At 45.8% G+C, this 24,022-nt stretch overlaps 1 long non-coding RNA gene across 4 annotated transcripts; it reads right to left on the bottom strand.

Moving 5' to 3' along the window:
• Positions 1–287: 287 nt before the first annotated feature.
• LOC143444037 (uncharacterized) lies at positions 288–20,153 on the bottom strand. Of its 4 annotated transcripts, XR_013113549.1 has the most exons (4): positions 20,061–20,153; positions 6,392–6,740; positions 4,419–6,000; positions 288–1,998 (listed from the first exon to the last, which is right to left on the bottom strand). It is a non-coding gene; the product is annotated as an uncharacterized LOC143444037 (long non-coding RNA). The 4 variants fall into 4 exon arrangements; XR_013113546.1 differs by having other exon boundaries at positions 288–6,000; XR_013113547.1 differs by having other exon boundaries at positions 288–6,000; positions 6,590–6,740.
• Between the last annotated feature and the right edge of the window lie 3,869 nt (positions 20,154–24,022).

The following is a 24,022-nucleotide window of genomic DNA, read 5'->3' as shown; positions in this document are numbered from 1 at the left end:
ATACACGTACTTGTTGCATTTTCGGAAGACTGGAATGTGGTTTCCAGTACCCACATCAGGTGGCTCATAGCCATCACAACTCCAGATCCAGTGGATCTAACATCCTCTGTTAGAGGGTACACACACACACACACACACACATACACACACACACACACACACACACACACACACACACATATAATTTAAAACTTTGAAAAAAATTTTTAAAAAGAATATTTAATATGGTCCTTGACACATAATGAATGCCAATGCAAACTGGTCATAATGTCTATGATGGACAAAATAATCCTGAAACCTAGTTTCATTTTGCCATTATCACTAAGTCATTGAACTCTAAAACCTGGTTTTGGACAACATAAATGCTTTATTATTTTCCACAATCTTGAGGGTCATCTGTGCTTTGATGGACAGCTCTTCCATGGTGTGTCTTCTAGTTACCACTAGAAAACAGCTGAGATGTGGAGTCTTGTGAAGACCTTACTGGGAATTTCCTCTCAGATGACTATTCACTCCAGTGATCTAGGCCTTACTTGGGATAGGTTGAGCAGCTGGAGAGAAGCCGGGCATCTTCTTTCATCTAGCCTTTCATGTGATTGATTAGCATGGGCTTCCTCAGAGCACAGTAGTCTTCAAGAAGTCAGACATCGCCCGTGGCTCCTGACTTCTCTCGGCATCTAAGAGCTTATCAGCTATAGGGCATCTGGCCCTAGCTTCAGGAACCCCACAGCATTACTTAATCCACCACAGCCACATATAGCCATCCCCGATCCCACATGGAAGGAAGCTACAAGAGGGTATGGTTAGCAAAATGAGTTCATAGGGACAATCTTGGAGACTAGTTACCATACCACCCACCACCCCTGAAAATATGTCACTGAAAAGAGAGCTCTGGACTCAGCATTGGATGCTTGGGTGCAGTGTCCTTTTGTAACTAATCACTGTTAGGCCTGGAAAGCTGTCCAAATATCCAGACATGAGCTCAACTGGACTCTAGGAGGATGTCTGGTGGCTAGATAAAATCCAGCATTCCTTGGGAACTTGTGAAACCAGTTCCCATCTGCCAAAAGAAGTCACTTCCCTCACCTCTAGCAGAAGGGAAACATGGCTGCCTGTAGGGCCCATGAGCACATCGAAGCCCATGCTGGGCTACAAGCCTCAAGTACTGGCTAAAGTACATGGTAGCTAGCACCCTAGTCCCTCTCACCTTCTCCCCTACCCTAAACTCCAGCTCACAGGAGTCACTCTCCTCAGCTACTCATTCTTCTTATAAACCAGCTATTCCCACCATATACACACTCTCCATCTCTCACTCAGACTTTATCTGCCTCTCTCTGTTGTGTGTGTCTCTTTCTGTGTCTCTGTCTCCTCTCTCTCTCTCTCTCTCTCTCTCTCTCTCTCTCTCTCTCTCTCTCTCTTTCACTCTCCTGATATCTCATCATCACAACTGTACTCTTCACTGTCTTCCTTCCCTAGGCCTGGCCATGTCCAATCTGCTTCCTTCTCTCTCTGCTCTGGATTTTTCCAGATGCCTCTGGCTGTTCTCTTTCTGGTTTCTACAATGAAAATCTTAACCATATAATGGAGTGGTCATGTGGACAGTTTCTTTCCTGCACACCCTCACATACAACCGTCATCTGCAAAGGTCCCATTTGCTTGTCTGTACAGTGGAGAGAACGGCATGCTTCACATGTCAAGCAGAGGACTAAGGTCATTATATATGGATAGGTCTAGTATAGTACCCAGCATGCTGGGGAAGCTCTCCTATTCCAAGCCGGAAGAGATGCTCACACAGCACTCTTAGTCTTCTTTGGAAGGACCACCCTAAGTCCAGGCTGCTGTCACTCTTCTGTCTCTCTGTGTGTTTTCCTGCAAGTTTAGTTTAGCTCCGACACCTGCTGGGTTTGTGGCTGGCACTGAATAAGTAATGGTTTGTTCAGAAACAGAGTTGTCAGCTCACACCGCCTCACCAGGCCTTGAATGGATCTTTTGCTAAATCTGGAATGAGATATTTAAAAATTAAAGAAAAGGGGCTTAAGCTACCGGAGCTGAGAATTTTCCCAGATGCCTTTGTGCTCCCGTGACCTTCGGTCTTTGAAAGCCGGCAGGAACGTCACAGGTGGTCATTTGGGATTTAATAGAAATTGCCAGCCAGCTGGAGAGAATTCAGGTGACAAGTTACTGGGGACAATTTTTAATGCTGGATTCAGGGCACCAGAGAAAGCCACTTAGCCTCTCAGCGGCTTGCTCTGTCCTATATTTCATTGTCCGCAGTGCCAGTCTGAAGGGAAGGAGATCAGAAAGCAGGAATAGAACCCTCACTGGGAAGGTATCTGTGGCTCTGTTTATGCCTGGCCCTGAGCCCTTCTCTGTTGACCTTCCTTCTCCTGGTTCAGCTTCTAAACAATGCAGGAGGGATACCACATCTCACACTCCATCGGCTCTCAGCTCGGTCCACACACCCACTGTCCACTGGACAGCTTTCTCTGGACATCCTTCAGGTCCTTCCCCAAGCATGTCTAAAGCTTACTGCCCACACTCCAAACTCACCTCCTACACATGCCTCGTCCTGCACCAGCCTCCATAGTTCCGGTTGAAGCTCACGCATCCAACCAGTTCCCACTTCCATCAACTCACCAACACAATTGTCTCTAGATTAAGCATCTAGCTTGCACCCCACTCCACAACTACTAGGCCCCCATCACATCATACCTGGACCACAGAGTTAACCCCCAAAAGCTTTCCTCTCATCTCTCTCTACATCAGCCATGCTCCCCTGGCTAAAGACGAGATCCAGGAAAAGAGAGCCAAGGAGAGCAATCAATTGCTAAGCTTTCTAAAGTTCTTCACTCCTCACTGGGTCCTTAGTGCCTTCTTCTACAAAACTGAGGAATTGGATAGAATACAAGTTTCTAGAAGTTTCTAAGACTTTGAGAATTGTCTGCAAAAAAAAAATATTTTTTTTCAAAGAAGAATTTGAGAGCTTTATCTTACTTCAGGCCTTAGATCTGAAGGGGAAATTACCAACCCATCTGTAATGGAGAGCAAGATCCTTGCTCGCCGTACTCCAGTTAGCACAGCAGACAGTGGCCATGTGGTAGGGAGAGTGTGCTAGAAGTTAAAAGGAGGAAGGACTTTTAGGAACAGCTGATTTCCCATGGCAAGGACAGTAAGAGGTCAAACAATTCTGTAGGCATCAAAGAGTTTGACTGGTCAGCATTTGGGGCATGGTGGGTGAAGTGATGCCCTCTGAGATAGGAGGGCATGGGTCCATGGAGAGCACCAAGCTCTCCTGTGTGGCCAACAGCAAGTAATCCCTATCTCTGAGCCAACATCCCCACTTTTAGAAATGAGCTCACTGCTCTCAAGATGGATACTGAGCTATCTAAAGAGAGACAGGGCAGCCTTTCAGGGTCCCGAGTCTGTTCTAGACTCACAGCAAGCTGCGGGTGTTCCTGTCTCACAGAGCCTCAGTTTGAATACAGAAGATTCAATAAAGAAGAAAACAGGCTATGGAAGTTAACTTTAGATGTCAATGTCTCAGTTAGGGTTTCATTGCTATAAAGCCCCAGGACCAAAACAACTTTTATAAAGGACAACATTTAATTGGGGCTGGCTTACAGTTTCAGAGGTTCAGTCCATTCCTATTGTGGCAGGAAGCATGGGAGTTTCCAGGCAGATACAGTGCTGGAGAAGGAGCTGAGAGTTCTACATCTTGATTTGAAGGCAGCCAGAAGGAGACTGTCTTTCAGGCAGCTAGAAGAAGGGTCTCAAAGCCCATCGCCACAGAGACACACTTCCTCCAACAAGGCCTCACCTCCTAACAGCGCCACGCCCTATTGGCCAAGCATATTCAAACCACCACAGTCAACTTGGCTGACTGCATAGTATCCCTAGAGTTAGTTAATATTGCTCTAGTGGTTTAGATAAAGGTGTTTTCATGTGTATGTGAGATTACATTTACATCAACGAACTTTGAGTAGAGAAGCTTACCCTCCATAATGCGAGTAGGATTAGTTCCTCTAATCAACTAAAGATCTGAATAGAACAAAAACTATAAGAAGGAATTCGGCCAGCAGATCACTCTGAACTCACTGCAGCTCTTCCCTGGGTCCTCCCTCAGTCTGTCAGCCTCCCTCCTCAGATTTGGATGCACTTAGCATCCATGAACATATGAGCCAATGTCTTAGGTTCTCTCTGTCTCTGTGTATCTGTCTCTCTGAATCTCTGTCTCTATCGCTATTTCTATCTCTTCATCTGTCTGTCTCTGTGTCTCTGCCCCTGTCTCTCTCCCTCCCTTCTGCCCTCCCTTCTTCACTCTGTGTCTTTTCTGTATCTATTTCTGGCTCTGTACCCTGTTTCCCAACTGTATGTAACCTATTGTGTACATTACTTCTCTTGTTACTGTGTCAACATACCTGGCGAAAGCAACAAAGAAGAAGGAAGGTTGGCCTTGGCTCACAGTCTGAGGGTGCAGTCCATCTCGATGGGGAAGCATCAGGTGGTGGGAGCATGAAGCATCTGGTCACACTGCACCCACAGTTAGGAAGCAAAGAAAGATTAATGCTGGTGTTCTGCTGGCTTCCTACATCTTTCGTTTTTATTTGGTCTGGGACTCCAGTCTCCTGGATAGTGCTGCCCATGTTCATTAAACATCTCTGAAAACCCTGCTCAAAGCACAGCAAGAGGTGTGTCTCCTAGGAGACTCCTAGTCAAACTGACAGTGAAGATTAACTAACCATCACAAGTCCACTCTTGGTCACTTTGACACCAAATGCATCACTTTTATCCATAACAACACACAAACATCTGGTTCAGTCTCTCTGGAGAATCCTGACTGAATGGAGAGGGAGCTCCTCAGCTACAGAGACTCTCCTCCACCTATGGGAGGAAGCAGGACTCATGGCAGATGAACACCTGCGACTCAGCCAAGGTTACCAAGGGACCCAAGTCCGGTTGCTCATAAACCTTCTAGGCTGGTTCCCATGGGTACCCGCTGTCATGCAATCATGAGATTGCATGAAACTTCACACTAGAGGTATCTCCTCACAGAAAATGTTCCAGCTCAGAGTCACAGAGGCCAGTAGGGTGTGGGTAATAAGAAACATCAGGTACCAGACACTGTTCTGCAGGCTTTTATCACCGTAACCCTAGGAAGCAGGCTCTGCTAATACCCCACCCTCCACCAATGAGGAAACGAAAGCACTGTGAGAGTCACTCCTTCACCTGGAGCTCACTCTGTGTACTCTTCCCATGTGTACATGAGCTCTGTGTTGGTCAACAGAGCCAACTGGCACCAGCTGTGCCACTTAAGTGAGGAAGTAAAACCCAGAGAGATCAAATAGTACCATAAGATTATGTAGCTAATGGCCGCAGAGTCAGAGTTATCCTCCAAGCCCTCTGACCGCAACCCAAGCCCTTTCCAGGCAGCGACACCAGCTGTCACCCATGTTTATTGCACGAGAGTTGCTGCAGGGACTCAGTTTTCCTGCTCTTTACAAACCTACTGACCCCTCTGGCCACATCTCGTGGTAATTATTGTCATTAGTCACCACATCTCAGTGGTAGTTACACATGTGTGGACAAAGGTTGTCAAGGACTTTCATAGGCTCACATCTCAAAGTAAGACAGGACAGTGCAGAACGCTGTCTTTCCACTGGGGCTAGTCCTCAGTTGATGCTGAGGCTGGGTGTAGAAGCTAACACTTATCAAGTACCTCCCTTGCTTCAGGGTGCTGCTTGAGGTGACAACTTGATTCTCGACGTGGTTCTATGTGATGACATCATTGCATCCATTCTCATAGATGACAAAACTGAGCACAGCATGCCCAGTGTGAGGCGGGACCACATAAAGAGGGCCTACTTGAAATGCTTTGCACTCTCTTTCCCATCCTTCCTGGAATCTTCTAAGCTTCCACTCACTTCTGCCTGCATTCCTCGTAAGGAACAGACCTGAGGCTCCCAGATTAAAGTACCTGGGCTTGGTTATCTCAGTTCACTGCTGGAAAAGAAAACAGAATAACGAATCCTAATAGAAGCAGAGGGACTTCTGGCCCTCCCAGGTGCCTATCTTAAAATGAGAGACCAGGAGGCTATGTAACCCAGAGCTGAGGCCCTTGGGGTTATCTCCCCTGACTTTGATCCCTCCTCATACCCCCAATATCCTCAGGCCTCCAAGTCACAAACTCAGAGACCAGCTATTACCACTTCTCCATGCCCCACACGTCTGACCCAGAAGATGTACTACCCAGGTTCCTAGAAGACGTTGCAGCCCTCCTATCCCAGCCCACAGTTCTGTTTTGCTTGCAAACATCTGTTCCCTCCACCCCCTTTCATAGCCCCAGGCTTCAAGCCCCTCCTCATCTATTCCCCGCCCCTCTTCTTAACCTTACCTGGAACTCCAGCACTGGCCTCTCTTTCCTGAGACCATAAATATTTAATCTCAATCTGGGGCTTCTACCCCGCCTTGTCTCATTCAAGTCCCAGATAAAGGGACATGCAACCTTTATCTTTATTTAAAAAACAAAACAAAACAAAAACCGACTGGCTGCCATCTTTGCATTGTTTCCCGGGTCATGCTCCACACTCACTGCAGCCACCTTCGCTGCCCACCGCCTCCTCCAACTCCGACACAGGCAGCTTTCTCGCCAGAGTCCTCGAACTGGACTAACTCCTCGCTTGCTGCATCGGACCCTGTCAGACGGGACAGTGGACACCAGCTCCGAGATCACCACTGAGGACCTGAAGGAGAAGAAAGTGGTGGAGGAGGCAGAGAATGGAAGCGATGCACCTGACAATGGGAACGCTCAGAATGAGGAAAATGGGGAACAGGAGGCTGACAATGGGGTAGATGAAGAAGAGGACAAAGGTAGGGAGGAAGAGGAGGAGGAGGAAGGTGACGGCGAGGAAGAGGATGGAGATGAAGATGAGGGAGATGGGCAAGTAGCAGAAGACTGAGGAGGATGACCAGAGAGCAAAAGGAAAAGCTAACCTTACGCACCGCGCCGTGACCTATTCACCCTCCACTTCCAGTCAGAATTTAAACGTGGTTACCTTCGAGTAGAGAAGCAAGCCCCGCCCACAGTGGGCAGTGCCACCCACAGATGACATGCGCTCTCCACCACCCCACCAAAACCACAACAGGAATTGGCAACGTGGGAGTGAAAAAAGAACCAGAACTTCCTGGGCGCTGCTTTTTTTCTTTTTTTTTTTCTTTAAATTACTTTAAAATTTGTTTGTATTTTTTATTTACATTTTACATTTTTGTACATATTGTTAGGGGTCAGCCATCTTTAATGATAAGGGGTGACCAAACCAGCCTTCAGAGCGCTTTCTGTCCTACTTCAGACTTTACTCGTGGTGTGACCATGTTCATTATAATATCAAAAAAAAAAAACTTGTAAAAAAAAATAACAACAACAAGAAACCCAAACTTATTTGGAGCATTCCAGTAACTTTTTTTGTGTGCATGTACCTTGCTATGCTAGAAGTGCTTGGTTTGTATGAGATGGTTTAAAAAGACGAAGATAAAAAGATTATTTTTCCTCTTTTTTTCCTTTTTTTTTTTTTTTTTTTTTTTTTTTTGTCTACGAAGTTGCTGTTTATTTATTTATTTGGCCTGTTTGATGTATGTGTGAAACAATGTCCAACAATAAACCGGAATTTTATTTTAAAACAAAAACTTTAATCAGCACCGGGGCTGGGCAGATATCTGCCTTTTAAGCTATTAGAATCCACTTCGCCATCAATAAACCAAAGTTGTAATTTTCCACGTTCCATCTGGGCTGCACTCAACTCCAGCCAGCCAGCCCTCATGGCCATGTTTTCATGACTCACCTACCCCACGGTGTCTTCCTTTCCTCTACCTTCTCTTTCTCCTGGTTCTTCTCAGACCCCAAGCCCACGGAACCCCAAACCCTGCCTGTGTCTCTTCTGCTCAGCTATTGGCTATATCCTTATTTAACCACTAATTTCAAATTAAGGAACAAGGCCACATTGTACTTGCGGATTCTCCTGTCCCGGGGAGCAACCGGGGGCCAGTATTCAGCTTTACATAGCAAAAGACCAAACCTCAACAATTATCTGTCTTTTATCTCCTAGACCTAGCACAGTACACACAGCACAAATCAAAACTCGGTACCATTTGTTAAATGAGTGGATGAATAAATTACTGAATGAATTTAAGACTGGGTAGGCAAGGAGTTAAATATGAACAGTGCAGCTGTATCATCGTAGCTGTGTCTCCAACTAGACGAAGAGCTATTTGAGAGAGAGCCAGGAAACAACCACTGTACCGTGGTAACTATGTTCTGATGGTCAAAACACCCCTTTGTGGTAAATGACACCTGAAACATGTATGTCCTTCCTGCTATGTCAGAAATGCAGGCACCAGGGAGCTCTCTCAGTTGACACGCATGTGCACTAAAGAGTCTGCATCCTCAAAAACCCTCACTTGATTATAAAATTATTTGCATTATGCTTTTGACCCCCACCACCATCGACTTTTCAAGAGAATAATGGGAAGAAGTGCACTAGGAGGGAGAGCTGGTCCATCCTGATTTGGGAGGTGAACTGGGTCACCGTACCTTGTAAATATAACACTCATTTTATATTTATAAAATGCCTTTAAAATCCACAATGCAGGATCCAGTGGATTCTGTGGGCTGCTAACCCACAAGCCTTTAGGGTCAACCTGCCTTGCCCTAATCAATCTCTTCTCTCTCTCTCTCTCTCTCTCTCTCTCTCTCTCTCTCTCTCTCTCTCTCTGTCCCTCCTTCCCCTCCCCCCTCCTCCTCCCTCTCCTTGGCTTTGCTTTGTTTCACTTTGCAAAGAAAACTTATTAAACTGTCCTTCAAGACAAGAGCGGAAGCTGGAGATGTAGCCCAGCTAACAGAATTCTTCTCTAGCATGCAGGAAGCTCCGAGTTTGATTCCTGACATCACTTAAGCTAGGTGTGGTGAAACATTGCTTGTAATTCCAGCACTTGGAAGAGGTTAGAGAATCAGAAGTTCAACGTCATCTTTGGCTACATAAAGACTTTGAGGCCTGCCTGGAGATGGAGGTAGGGGAGATAAAAACTGAGAAGAAACTTTCACCCAGTAACAAATGAATGAATGAATGAGCTAACCATAGCACTGAGCAGTATTTCAATAATGATTTTGGTGGGAATCAGACCCAGGACAAATGGCTGAAGTGCATATTTTACATACCACTTCTGACCTGGCTTCCAGATTCTCCCAGCATCCCTCAGTCCCTACCTGTTAGAGGGCACACCCACCCTCTGCCCTGAACTTTCCAGCTGAGGGGCTGGGCTTCCCCTCCCCCAGAAGCTCTTCACTATATTATCCAGACATTTTGGTCTCTTTTTCTCTATCTCCCTCTCTGCCTGCGTGCAAATGCTTGTTCTCTCTCAATCTCTCCCTCCCTCCCTCTGCTCTGTCTCCCTCCACAGGCAATCCATGATCTCTGGCCTTGGTCCTTGGGATTGGTGAACCCATCTGAGAGCTGCTCCCAATAAACCTGCCTTTATATATTTTAATCTGGCCCAAATTGTCTCATTTCACTGGCAGAGAATAACTTATCAGATTTATGATTTTTTTTTTCCTCCCTGATTCTTCAAACCCTAATGAGCTTCTCACTCTGAAATCTAAGTCATAGACCTGCCTGTGGTTTCAGTCATTCTCTCCATAGCTCAGGTCTAAGCATTTAGCTTCTCTATCTAGCCCCTTGGAATGCCCCAGGCCTAGCCTCTCACCCTTCTCTCTCTCTCTCTCTCTCTCTCTCTCTCTCTCTCTCTCTCTCTCTCTCTCTCTCTCACACACACACACACACACACACACACACACCCTGTATCTTTTGGAGAGAAGCAGTCCATGCTTTCTCCCTCCCTTGTACACCTTCCCTAGGACTCCCCCTGCCTCAGCACCAACCATCCTTCTCTCTTATGAGTTCTACTCTCCCAATCCCCCCTCTACACACACACACACACACACACACACACACACACACACACACACACCTTGCCTTTGCCCTAATGGAGGCAGGTGTGGGCTACAACCGAAGGGATAAAGCAGCTTGGGTGGTCATGAGTCCTTGGTCCTTGTTTCCTCATGGACTCCATCCCCCCCCACCCCCCAGAACAGCAGTATAGACTGCATCTCATTGCTATTCTGTAGCAATAAAGCATCATCTCTGTTCTCAGCTACAGAGTCCAACTCCAGCTGATTAAAAAACAGGCACGCATTAGAAGGGAACACTCACGCTGCCTGAAAGACCAGAGCACTAAAATCAATGTCTAATCTCTGAACCTGCGTTTCCCGTCGTGGCTGCTCTAGGATAGTTGGATCCCTGGCCACCAGCTGTCCTTAAGACATGGCCCTGCAAACCTAAGGCCTGAATTCTAGGTTCTATTTTCTGATAAAAACATAAGTGAGGTAGGCTGCAGGCAGCAGAGCTCCACAGCTCTTAAACAACAGTAAAGTCTGTGATTGTCCTCTAAGGAGAAGGAAGCTGTGGAAGAACGCACAGTTTCTTCCCAGCACAGCCCTTCATTATCCAGTGAGCTGGGGTCACTGGGGTCACTTGGGGTCAGCATCACACAACTGCACTAAGTGCTCTTGGCAAATACAGGCCCCAGAAGATGGTCCCTGGGGTTTGGTGGAGGAAGGAAGGGACACAGACAATTTGGCTTTGCATACTTCTGAATTGTTCTAATTTTTGCCACAAACATGTTTTGTTTTCATAATTAAAAAAGAACCACTCATAAATCTTACGAATGCTTTCTCTTTTAATAAACTTCAGGGTCTCAAGGAGGAGCTGTTGGGTCCCTGGAGACCTCCCAGTCCTGCCCACTCCCTGACAGAAAAGGAAATCAGGCTCCCAGAAGGGATGACTAGCCCAAGGTCACACATCAGACAGAGCCTTGGGACCCATTTCCCAGGCACGTTTGTTTCTACAACTATTGGACAGTGAATCGGGTTGGAACATGGGCCGTGTTGGCAAATGTCGCCTGTGATTCACTCCCCAGTGGGAAAAGCAATTAGGATTGTAAAAGCAAAAGTGAGATGGGACAGTGTTGAATGGGCTTGTTAAAGCTCAAGAATTAAATAAGAAAATGCAGAGAAAACCATGCATGGGCAAGGATACCTCTGGGGGCAGGAGCCATATTTACTGCCTACATCCCATGGAGAGACAGAGACAAAGAGAGAGGGAGAAACAGAGAGGAGGGAAATGGTTGAAAGAAATGAGATGATTTGAAAGGAAGGTGAGGAGGTGTGGGAGGAAGAATGCCGAGGAAACGTGCAGAATTTGTGTGATGCTGACCCTAAGTGACTCAGGTTCACTGGATAATGAAGGGCTGTGCAGGGAAGAAACCGTGCATTCTTACACAGCTCCCTTCTCCTTAGAGGACAATCACAGACTTAGTGTTGTTTAAGAGCTATGGAGCGCTGGTGCCTGCAACCTCACGTATATTCCTTCTCAAGCTCCTGGAAAGACCCCAAACTGTGAGAAGATGGACAAGCAGCAGAAGGCACACCCACCGGAAGGCCCACCGGAAACCATGCAAAGGGGACACTTGTTAAGACATAAGCTGGAAGGCGCCCTCCCCTCTAAGCTAGATAACAGGGGTTGGATGTGGTTTATGCGCCAACCGCTTGTGCTGCGGTGGCTTCGCATCCAGTGTGACAATGTGGTAGCAGAAGAGATAGAAACTCTAAGAACTGGAGCCTAGGACAAGTGTAAGTCGTTAAAGTCACAGCCTTAGGGATTGAGGTAGGTCCTTCTTTTGTTGTTAATTGTTTGAAGCTCATAGATAGGGTCTTACCATGTCGCTTAGGGCCTGGAACTGAAAATCCTGCTGTCTCCATATTCTGCATGCTGGGTCTGAGGTGTGTGCCCACTGTGCCCAGCTTACAGTTCTTCTGAGAATGGGTTGTTTATAAGAACAAGCTAAACCCGTGAATATCTACCACAAAAAGGCAACAGCAAGGAGAAGGGGGACCCTTACAGCAACGGAGCCAAGCCCTTGAACCACCCAAACTGGAAGCCAAATGAACTTTTCTTTTCTTTCTTTTTTCCTCTTTCCTTTTTTCTTTCTGGTTTTTTTGTTGGTTGGTTGGTTGGATGGATGGTTGGTTGGATGGTTGGTTGGATGGTTGATTGGTTTGGTTTTTCGAGACAGAGTTTCTCTGTGTAACTCTGGCTGTCTTGGAACCCGTTCTGGAACTAGGCTGGCCTCAAACTCAGAGATCTGCCTACCTTTGCTTCCCAAGTGCCAGGTTTAAAGGTGTGTGCCTGGCTGCTACTCCTTTTCTTTAAAAAGAAAAAAAATCAATACTTTCCTGGACCTGTTTCCAGTCTGGTTTTCCTTACCCACTCCCTGTCTCCGCAGTTAAAATTAGCCCTTGGTGACACTTTAAGTGTGTGAACACAGTCCCAGACAGTAAAGACAAGCAGCTAATTGCTTTTGGTTCTCTCCCACGCCTCCCTGCAAAACAGAAGGAAAAGGGAGAACCAACGTTAGCTGCGGATGCCCTCAATAAGAGAATACACCTGCTTTGATTCTGCCCTGCACCAGGACTTTCGTGGTCCCAAGGAGATAGGATATATCACAGGCTGAAATATGCTTGAAGCACAGGTCTCTCTGGTCTCTCCGATCTCTCTCTGGGACTCCTGAGAAAACTGAAGATGGTCTGAATTATCTTGGGAGCCCAAATTCAAAACTGCCTTCCTACCCTAGGCTCTGAAGGTCAAGGTATTGAGACAACTGGTCTGTGTGCTCTCACAGGAGACAGTGGCCTGCCTCCTCCAGTAATCTCCATACACTGAGGATTTTCTGAAATGGGGAAAAAAAGATTATATTCTGGGCAAACAAAAAGCATGAAAGGCAAAAGTCCCAGTGACTTCAGAATGTCAGGTTCTCCTCCCTCCCCCACCCCCCACCCCTACCTCCACCCCATCCTTCTCACACTAGTTTTTCTCCTCCTTTTCAACTCCCAGTCCTGTTTGCTGTGTTCTCATGCTGGGTTCATCTACACACCATGCTGAGAACTGGCCCAGTGAGCAGCAGGGAGGGAGACCCCTGAATAGGGAGGCAGACCCTCAGTCTGTCACTGTCCCGACAGCTCAACAACACAGGGAAGAGGAATCCTGTGTGTCTGAACACAAGAGAAGCGGATGTCTGAAGACCAGTGTGGCAGGTTGAACTGGGGACACAGAGGACTGAAGTTAGGTGGCATGTCACACTGGCCATGTCACAGGTGGCATGCTACAAGTCCTGCAGAGGGGTGTTGGTAGAGGCATGCTGCCCAAGGATGAACTAGAGGCTGTTCATCTACACGGCATCACCGAAGCCCAAAGTGAGGAGATGACAGAGAAGAGTGGGATGGGGAGCTGCTCTTGGAGAAGTCCCAGAAACCCTGATGGATCGGTAAGGCACCCACAGCCACACCTGAGAACCTGGGTGCCTGGACTCTGAAGTCAGGAAAACATTCCACTGAGTCACAGCTGGTTCCTGGCACTTCAAATTTAGTTTTTCACTGTGTGTCTACGCCGTCTTCTACATGTGTGATTTCATTTAGCACTACTGTATAGGTTATAGTCTCTAGAGAAATGGAACCAATAGGAGATACAGATAGCGAATTGATATGGGCATCAATATAGATAAAGTTAAAGGCATTTGGTAGAAGGAATTGGCTCCGGCAATCATGGAGGCTGGCAAGTTCAAAATCTGAGGAGATGATAACCCAGTTCAAGTGGGAAGATGCAGCTGCCATAGAAACAGGAAAGGCTGGTGCTTTACTCCTAAAGCCAATGGGCAGGGAGATTTCTTTCTTCCCTGGAGAGGAAACGTGTTTATCTAGACAGGCCTTCACTGGGTTAGATATACTGCTGCACACACTCACACTCACACTCACACTCACACTCCAGAGAACAACTTATCCAGTGCCCTCTAAGCATACATTGGAAACATTCTTTGTACAAGTGTTGGGGCAGGTGACTAGGCCATGCACTCTGCTCTCATGCGAGCACCGACCACTGCTGGCGCCGGGCAAGTGAGTTACTAGAGAAGAAAAAGTTATTCCCTTTTTTGTATTCTCTCTTCCTCTGCTGCTTTCTCTCCTTCTCCCCTCCCTATCCTTACCCAGATTCTCTGCGCTGATAGAGTGAGAAAGGCCTCAGACTCTCGATCCTGGACTCCCTGGACTCCAGAACCAGGAACCAGTCCATTTCCGTTCATCTTGAATTGTCCAGTGTGTGGCATTCTTTAGCACCACAAAAATAGATGAAAATAGCCCATTGATTTAAATGTTATTATTATCCCAAGATAGCCAGACAGAAACATCCAGGATACATGACCAAATTGCATGGAGTCCTGTGGCCCAGTCCAGTTGAGTGAACACAGTGATTGGCTGACTACACTCAGGTGCAACTTTCGTATCATTTAGAGTTGAGCTCAGCAAAGCAGAAGACCTAGCATTTGGGTAGTGGGAACTTGTGGCCTTAACCATTGCACTACACTGTCGTTGACCTTGGGCTAACAGTAGAGGCTCATCAGGTATTCATTGGGTGAGTGAAGGAATGAACTGTCAAAGACAATTTAAACAAAGTCCTGTGAGCACAGAAAAAGACAGAGACATCTGCTCGAGGTGGTTGAGGAAAACCTTCATAAAAAGTTCTTTCATTATCCAACAACAGGGTGGATAGGGAACATGTGTGGCCAACAGAAAGTGACTCCATGATATTCACTCATGGTGGCTGAGACTTTGTTTAATCACTGTGAGTTTTATGGGAATTATGACTTGATTCAATCCAATTAAACTCAGCAGCAAAGGTGAAGAATGTCACCGTGTGGAGACTTAACTCAGGGTTTGCACGCACTTTACCCCTGAGCTCTCGTAGTCCCTCAAGACTACTTCTGTGATCACAAAACAGGCGTTTGTAATATTTCCTTACTGGCCTTGAAGAAACAAGCCCTCGTGATAATGAATCAAACCTTTTTTTTTTCCCCCCTCCTATCAGGTTGCCTTGTCTTATTGTATCTTGTTTTGTCCTGTTTAGCTGTTGTCTCTTAGAGACCCGATGTTTTCTGAAGAGGAAGTGGAGGGGAAGTGGATCTGGGGGAGGGGGGATGGGGAGGGAGGGCTGGGAGAAGTAGGGGGAGGAGAAACTATGGTGGGGTGTATTGTATGTGAGAAGAATCTATTTTCAATAAAAGAAAATGAAAAATAAAAATAAAATTCTAAAAAAAAAAGGAAAAGAAAAGAAAAAAGAAACACGTGAATCAGGTCATGCTGGTGAATGTCTGTGGGTAAATATACTCGGTGTTTCTGAACTTCCAAATGAGGTCCAAACAAAATTTTGTGACCCGGTAGGCAAAAGGGTCCACGCTCTGGAGGAACGAGGGTTGTGTCCACTCCCTCGTCTTCCCCTTACACACAGCACAGACCACGGTGTTTCTGAGGAGACCATGAAAACCTCAGCTCAGTAGCTGGACAGCAAAGCATCTCTGTACAAGAGCTTTACCTACTCTACTGCCAAGGAGAATCTTCTAGAACATTCTGAAAGTCACTCTGGAGGAAGCAAGAGTAACTAATTGATGGAGTCTTAAATCCATACGTTTGTAGATGTATCACAACAACAAGAATCAGTCTCATCATTCGAAAGGGCTGCTCAGTGAAGACCTTTCTCCCTGTAATAAAAGAGCTGAGTAATTCAAAAGCCCTCATCTGGAGGAAGGACTTGAGGGGCAGAAGGTTAAGGAAGCCAACTTGGCAGTGTGTGTGACACAGTATGGAAACTTTGGGTCCCAGAAGAACATTACTCAAGATGAAAATCTTTTCTCTCTTGCTGGAGTTCCAAAAGGAAAGGATAGCGGTGACCAGTATTTTATCTATTGTGTGCCTGCTGAAAGAGTGGGCGAGTCTCAGGCCCTGGGAGCGGATAGTTCTGGACCTTGAGTCTAGAGGGAAAATTATGTGAAGAAGGAGAGTGAGGGGAAAAGCCACGGAAGCAATTCTTGACCCACAACTTCCAAGAGGGATGTAAGAAAGAGGGACGTAAGAACGTCCATCCCCCAAGACCAGAAATCACAAAGGAGCAAACACCCCCAAAGGCCAACCAAAGTCACATTCCAATCATTCCGGCCACTGCCCTTGGACAGAAAGCAAAACAACCTGAGAGGACAAGCAGACAGAGAGAAGGATTTCACTCATTCCGCCCACACCTCCATCTTGGCACAAGGTTGGATATGAGCCACAGTGGTGATTAAAAAAAAAAAAAAAAAAAAAAAATGGCTCCTGCCTTGAAGGATCTCCAAGGGCAGTGGTGAGATGGCAGGAGAATGGATGTCTGTCCAGCAGGTTCATACTAGATGGAGCACTGAGGAGAGAAGCTGCTGACAGAGCAGGCCTAGTGATCACCGAGTGTACAAGGGTGGGGAGGATGACCCAGGTCAGACAGCCATGAGCCATGGGGGTTACGTATGACATCATGGAGACTGGACAGCTGAAGTGAGGCTGGAAGTGTGCTAGCCTTAGGACCAGGCTGAATCTCACTCACATCTTATTATAAGTAGGTTGAAGTGGGATGTCACTGGGCTCCAGGCTGAAGTTTTCTGTCTCTGAGGGATGGGGTCTGGAATAGAGACAAAGCTCTCTGAAAATCAGCCGCTGGCTTCTAGCACGGCTTTGTCCTCAGATTCCCTGCAGCTACTTTAGGCAATGCTCTTTCTCCCTGAGTCTCAGCTTGGATTGGTGATTTTCTGCAGAAAGTGGAGTGTTGGTAGCCTTAGGTGCTTAGTGGCTCCTGCTGTCTTACTTACTTTTATCTCCTATAAATCGAAGTCTATAAGCCTCATTCTTGTGTTTATTACTATCTATACAGTGACCAGTGACACGGTGCTCTGCCCAAAATGACCCCCATTTCTCAAGTGGACTTTCCATGGCGCGGCTGCCCATTCACCCCAGCTCGAAGGTGGCCCTCTAGTACCAGCTCACCTTCTCTTTGTACCAGCTCTGAACTCCTATGTTAGTCAGAGTTACCCTGGAAAACATTCAATGGTGTGTGTGTGTGTGTGTGTGTGTGTGTGTGTGTGTAATGAGTGAGTTGCTTTAGAGGAATTAGCTTATGTACTTGTAAGGACCAACAAGTTAAAAAAAAAAATCTTCAGTGTAGGAAGCTGCTGTTAAGGGTAGTATAATCTGCCATCCCAAGATGGCGCTGGCCTCGTGTCTTCTCCAGAAGTAAACAATTATCTGCGCAGTTGCTAAGGCAGAAAGACCGCCAAGTCACTGGCCAATCCCGAGGCGTAATATTGGGTGGTGAGCGAACAGCCAATCAGAAGTGAATACGTCACTCTAGGGTGTATTTAAGCTAGGCCGCTTCCGGCTTCTTTGGTCTTTCTGCTTTACCATGACAAGAAGTAAATCCCGATTATTGCCTCCTGTCCTTATTCGCGGGCGAAAAGGGAATTGGGAGGTGTGCGGAACACTTCAGGTCAGGAGAGTAGACTGTACATGAAGGATAGAATTGATGCTGTAGCCCAAGTCCAAGGTCAAATCCCCCTGTCCTCAGGAGGAGTGCCTTTTGATTGGAGGAGACTCATTCACATCATAAAGAACGAGGCACTTTACTCGAAGTCTACAAATTTGTTATCATTTTTTACCTCTTTAAATTGACTACATAGCAACATCTGGATTGATGAGGGGCTGGAGAGCTAGGTACCTTGGCGGTACTAGTTACATTTTTAAATTTTGTTTTGTTTTGTGTTTTGTTTGTTTTGTTTTTGCTTTTGCTTTTGCTTTTGTTTAGTCAACTTGACACCAGCTAGAGTCATCTGGGAAGCGAGGGAAACGCAACTGAGAAAATGCCTCCGACAGAATGGCCTGTAGGCAAGTCTGTGGAGTTTTGGGTTGTTTTCTTTTGTTTTGTCTTTTGTTGGTGGTGTTTTTTGTTTGTTTGTTTGTTGGGTTTTTTTTTTTTTTTTTGAGTTACAATTAATGTGTGTGGGTCTAGCCTACTTTGGGCAGTGCCACCTCTGGGCTGGACCAAATTAGGCTGAGCAAGCCATAAAGAGCAAGCCAGTATTAGTACTCACTCCTCTATGGCTCTCGATTCCAGGTTCCTGCCCTGACTCCCCTCTGTGATGGGCTCTAATCTGTGAGATGTAATAAACCCTTCCATGTCCATGCTGGTTTTGGTCATGATGTTTATGACAATAGAAAGCAAACTAAAACACTGGCCTAGACACGTCGGCACATAAAATCAACCATTCCACTACCCTTAAGGCTCAGCTCGAATTCAGTGTCTCTCTCTAAATAATTCCCGATTCTAGCTGAAAATGATCCCCCTGATTCTAAATATCCATAGCCCTGCATCCGGCCAGGCCTCTCCTGGGACACTTAGCATTTGCTTTTCAGTCATCATGTTTGTTTTTCTACATGAGTCAGGATGTTATAGTCAATCAAATTCTTATTGAGACACTTAATAAATAGCTAATAACCCTGGGCTGATTTCTTCATTAAATCTTGGTTTGTACAATATGGTATTAGAGTATATAATATAATATAATATATATAATATAGGAGTACAATGTAGTATATAATATTATATAATATAGTATAGGAGTATAATATAGTAAATAATATTATATAATATAGTAAAAAGGTATAACATAGTATATATTATATATCATAGTATACTTGTATAATATAATATATTGTGTAACAGTATAGGAGTATAATATAGTAAATAATATATACTAATAGAATAGTAGTATAACAATGTAAAATACTGTGTAACATAAGCGTGTAAGATAGTATTATATAATATAGTATAGGAGTATAATATGGAAGTAACTCTAAAAATATCCTTAAGGCTTGACTGAAACAATGCATGTAAATTACTTAGCACAGAGCCTGGTATATACCAACCACTCTATCCACTAATTCAGTACATATTCACTGAGCAGGTATTACATGCCAGACAGTAGGAAGTTCAGTGAAAGAAAGAAATCAACTCACTGTTCTGAAGGGTCTATATTCATAAAAGCTGATTTAAATAAATTAATCTAAAAAAAAACCTAGCATGCAACCAACAAGTGCTTTGAAGAAAATAAGCTAAGATGGGAAAGCCCGGAGTGGGGAGGGGAATCCTAGCGGAGCAATGAGCTGACATTAAAGGAAGAGCTGACCATGCAGACCTGGGAGAAAAAGTGTTCCTGGACAAACCAATAGGAATAAGCGAAGTGAATTAATAATTGTAACCCAGCGGCTAGGTCCTTCCTTTCTTGAGACCCAGACTGTGTCTTCTGAAACAGGAGAAGGTGAGGAGATCGAGCCCACCCTCATCCTAGCCAGGCCTTTGCTCTCAGGGATCTTCACAACCCAAGACCCCATCACTGGCCAGAAAAGACTCCGTACTTGTTCCAGTTTCTACCCTACCTGCCTCATTGACTTGGCTTCCCTGTTACCCAACAAGCTTTTGCTTCTTCACCCGAGAGTTCTTGTTACTATGTAAGTTACTGAGAGCCAAAAAGAAAAGTGGGAGTTCCGGGGGAGGCTTTCCTGCGGTCTTTAGAAGTTGCCCAAGTGTATGTCTTTCTTTAGCAACACCACCATCTCCCATCTTTCCTTCCTGAGGCTGTTTTTCTGACTTCATTTCTCACCCAGAGGCCATATTATCTCTGCCCCAGGAATAGTTGGAATGATAGAAGGGCATTCTTTATTGTCACAAAGATGAGGAGATAGATGATACTGGCACTTAGTGGCCTAGGGGCTAGGACACCAACCAGCACAGTCTCATATAAAGCACTCCCCTGCCTGCAAAGCAAATGCAGACATTATCCCACAATGCCCCCCTCCGAATATCACTGAAAGGGTTAAAATTTTTTAAACCTTCCACAGATGGAGTCAAGAGTGCAGATCAGCTTGTTCTGCATTCTGGGTCCTAGGAAACTAGCTATCCACAAGATAAAATAGATGATAGATTGAATAGAGTTCAGAGCTGGAAGTTCAAGATAGTGTGACCAAGAGCTATGGGTACCAGAAACTAAAAACTCACCATAAGATAGATTGAATAGGGTTTGAGCTGAGAGTTCAAGTTAGCGTTCCTGTGCACTCTGGATACCAGGAGAGTTTGAGTTGTGCACCCTGGATACCAGGAGAGTTTGAGTTGGGAGTTCTCAGCATGCCCGTACATCCTGGATACCAGGAACTTGGCTGATTACGTATAGGCTCTTAGAGAATAGCCAGTTCCTTGTACCCTGTCACAAACTGAATAATGGGCTGGGACTTTCCACAGGTGCTCTCCAATAGCCCTCCCTTACTCCCCCTGGGTTGTGGTTCCCCCCTGAGTTGTGGTTTTGGGCTTTAAATTCTCTCTGTCTCCAAAGCCCCGGGGTCAGACCCCATTGCCCCTGCGTGGGCTACAGGTCTTGACCTCAGTATACTGATTAAAATATGCCTCTTGCTGATTACATCAAGTTTGGTGTCTTGCAGTTATTGGGGTGGCCGCAAATTCCCGAGGCGTGGGTGAGGTCCTCCATTCGTGGAGGCCTTACAATCACCAAGCATCTTTTATTCCTGACACTTGAGTTATGCATCTGTATCTTCAGAAGTAATCACACCCCTCAGTGTGCCAGGTAAACCCAGCATCCTCAGATGGGAGATACCCTCTGCCTCCATCAGTAGAAGTGGGGCAGTTCTCAGTGGCCTGTGACGAGGCCACAGAAAAATGGCAGAGAGGTCTTCCAAGAAGGACTAGGCTGTAGTTAAACCTTCTCAGAAGACCTAAAGCCGATCAAAACTACCACTGTGAGGGTAAACAAGCCTTCTAGATAAGAAATTTATAGTATCCCATCCTAGTTTTTCTTCTGGCACTATGACAAAACACCATGACCAGCACGTCTTATGAAAGAAACTTTAAATTTGGGGCTCACGGTTCCAGAAGGCTAGAGTCCATGACCACGATGAAGAGCATGGCAGCTAGCAAACTGGGAATGGCCTGGGCTATTGTAGTTACCAATTAGTCTCTTCTCTAATCAACCCAGCAGCAGAGGCAGCATGTGTTTCTCACTACCTGCCCCAGTGTTCTGGGTTCTGGGTTCCTGAATGAAAGACACACACACACACACACACACACACACACACACACACACACACCTATGTCTTAAATAACTCAATGGCTGAGCCACTCCCAAGCTTCTACATGGCTAACATCTCCCCTTGGATATTCTTGAGTTATTACTTACTAAAATCTATATTTCATCTTTGTTGCCCTAGACCCAGTCTGGGGTGAGGGGGCCTTGGAGCCACTCTTTCCTGGCTCTTACATATTGGCTGTCTCTTTGTCCTTCACTTCTCAGGCCTTGTCTTTCTCCTTTCCCAGCATGGTGGTTCTATCTTCCTCTTCCTCCCTCAGTCCTTGTCATGGTTTAAATATGCTTGGCCCAGGGATTGGCACTATTAGGGGGTGTGGCCTTGTTGGAGTAGGTGTGCTATGGATGTGGGTTTAAGACCCTTACCGTAGCTGCCTGGAAATCAGTCTTCCACTAGCAGCCTTCAGATGATGATGTAGAACTCTCAGCTCCTCTTGTAGCATGCCCGTCTGGATGCTGCTGTGTTTCTGTCTTGATGATAATGGACTGAATCTCTGAACCTGTAAGCCAGCCCAAATTAAGTGTTGCCTTTTATAAGACTTGCCTTGGTCATGGTGTCTGTTTTAAGCAGTGAAACCCTAACTAAAATAGTTCCCTTGCCCATGAATTCTAAAGTCCTTCCTCTGTCTCACTGCCCTGCCATTGGCCGCAGGCAACTGAATTTACCAATCACAACCAACTGAGGGTAGGGGTCCTGAGCCTCTTACATGCAGATTCTTGAGTGATTTGGGGGACCCAATCAACACAATACACAAGCATTAGATCAAATCCATAACACTGGGCTTTTAAAAGCTCAACACCTATGGGTAGTGACACACCTCCTCTAACAAGGCCACATCTTCTAATCCTTCCCAAACAGTTCCACCATCTAGGAACCATGCATTCAAATGCATGAGCCTAAGAAGCCACATTCAAACCACCACACTCCCACTACTGCTTACTTTCTTACACACTCAGCAAAGAAGTCCAAATTCTTCTTCCTCAAGAACTTAACCAGAGCAATGTTAGTGAGAAAGATGGACCCCTGTTTACTCTGCCATTCATTTATCATCGCTGTCATCAGCATCACACATTGCCATGGGTAACACAGATATACACTGGTGGACATCCTGTTACTGGAAGGTTCTGACTACATAGGTGACAAGAAAAGATGATAAAACCACCACCGTGTGTTTAGAATTGCTCAAGAAAAACACCCTCCCGAGAGGGAGAGAAGGGAGAGGGACACTGGAAGGACTTGTTTTTCATTTGTTAATGTGGAGAAGTTGGCAGGAAAAGGATCAATGGCTGCTCCCTGAAGCAAGCAGTGCTCCAGATGGCTCCTTAGAGCCAGCTTGAGAAAGTTCTTTGGCAGGCAGGCTCACCAGCATGACTTCCCAAGTGTCCAAAACTCAGAGCAGCGCTTGAGGAAGGTTTTTGGAAGGACTCCTTGCCTCAGGAGTTCTTTGCCCTCTCCCTAAGCTGCATGCTTCCGTTTGCTTGTACCCAGAATGGCATTTATCTCAGCAGACCTTTTCAGGACCCAGCTGGCCTCTCATGGAGTAATGATGTAGAGGCAAAATGTAAGGACTTGCCACCTCCTGGCCTGAAGGATCATGGGAAGGAAGGATCGCCAGAACTCCAAGACTGAGTTGTGGCCAATCTTTAGCCCAGCAGGGTGAGAAGTGCCTTCCTCTTGCTGGCAGAAGACAAAGCATGGAAATTCACACAGAGACAATACAGGTGGACTGATGGCCAAAGGGCAGGGAGTGGGGCAGGTCATTTTTGTAAAACTGAGTACCTTGATAAAATGAGCCTGGGGTGGTGGTACACTCCTTTAATCCCAGCACTTGGGAAACAGAGGCAGGTAGGTAACTATGAGTCTGAGACCAGACAGCCTGGCTTATATAGCAAATCCCAGGCCAGCCAGGGATGCAAAATAAGACTTTATCTCTAAATAAATAAATAAATAAATAAATAAATAAATAAATAGACAGCCGTGTATCTCAGCCTTGATTTTGAGATCCACATCACAGCCACATAGGCTGGCTTCAGATGAGGAAGAAGTTCTCCAGGTCTATCCTGAGGTGATCTTAGCTGATCTCAGGACAGTGACTGTGTCCAGTCAATGAAGACGGGGCTGCCAAGACAGCTACTGTAGGATGGCCTATCCAGAGTCCATACTCATTTTCCAGGCTTTTGCTTATTTTATTTATTTATTTATTTATTTATTTATTTATATAATAAGGCAACATGTTTTTCGAAAGCACCAAGTGGAAATACTCTAGAATGGAAGCATTTATTTTTTAAGACCTCTGCTTACATGACATCTGCTTCTGTTCATTTGGCCAAAGCAAGTCCTATGGCTGTCCTCAAACCCAGGCTTTCCTTTGTTTTACTTTGCTTTGCTGTTTAAAAATTCCACCTCTTGAGGGGAGAAAGTGAAAACCGTGACTATATTTTGCAAGCTATTGTAGACTGTACTCCATTCACAATAATTTCCACATGCAAGTAACCCTCACATCCCAGAACAGCTAGCCCTGGGTCCCTCAGGCCTGGACTTATCCCTGCAGCAATTAAAGTGCTTGGAATGTTTTCAATAGCCATTTCTGTAACTCACCCTTCTTTGAACTGGCAATTCAAAGAATTGAGCTGGGCTCAGCTGGGCTGATCAGCTGATCTGGGCCAGACCTGGCTGAGCCAGGGCTTCCTGTTGCTGTGATAAAACACCAAGACCAAGAAACAAGTTGAGGAGAAAAAGCTTTATTGAGCTTACACTTCTACATTTATAGTCCATCACTGAAGAAAGCCAGGTCAAGCATTCAAACATGGCAGGAACCAGGAAGCAGAGGCCATGGGGAGCTGTTGCTTGTTCTACCTTGCTTGT

Source organism: Arvicanthis niloticus, chromosome 12 (assembly GCF_011762505.2).
Source record: "Arvicanthis niloticus isolate mArvNil1 chromosome 12, mArvNil1.pat.X, whole genome shotgun sequence".
Taxonomy (NCBI): Eukaryota; Metazoa; Chordata; class Mammalia; order Rodentia; family Muridae; genus Arvicanthis; species Arvicanthis niloticus.
This window is presented reverse-complemented; position numbering and strand designations above follow the sequence as displayed.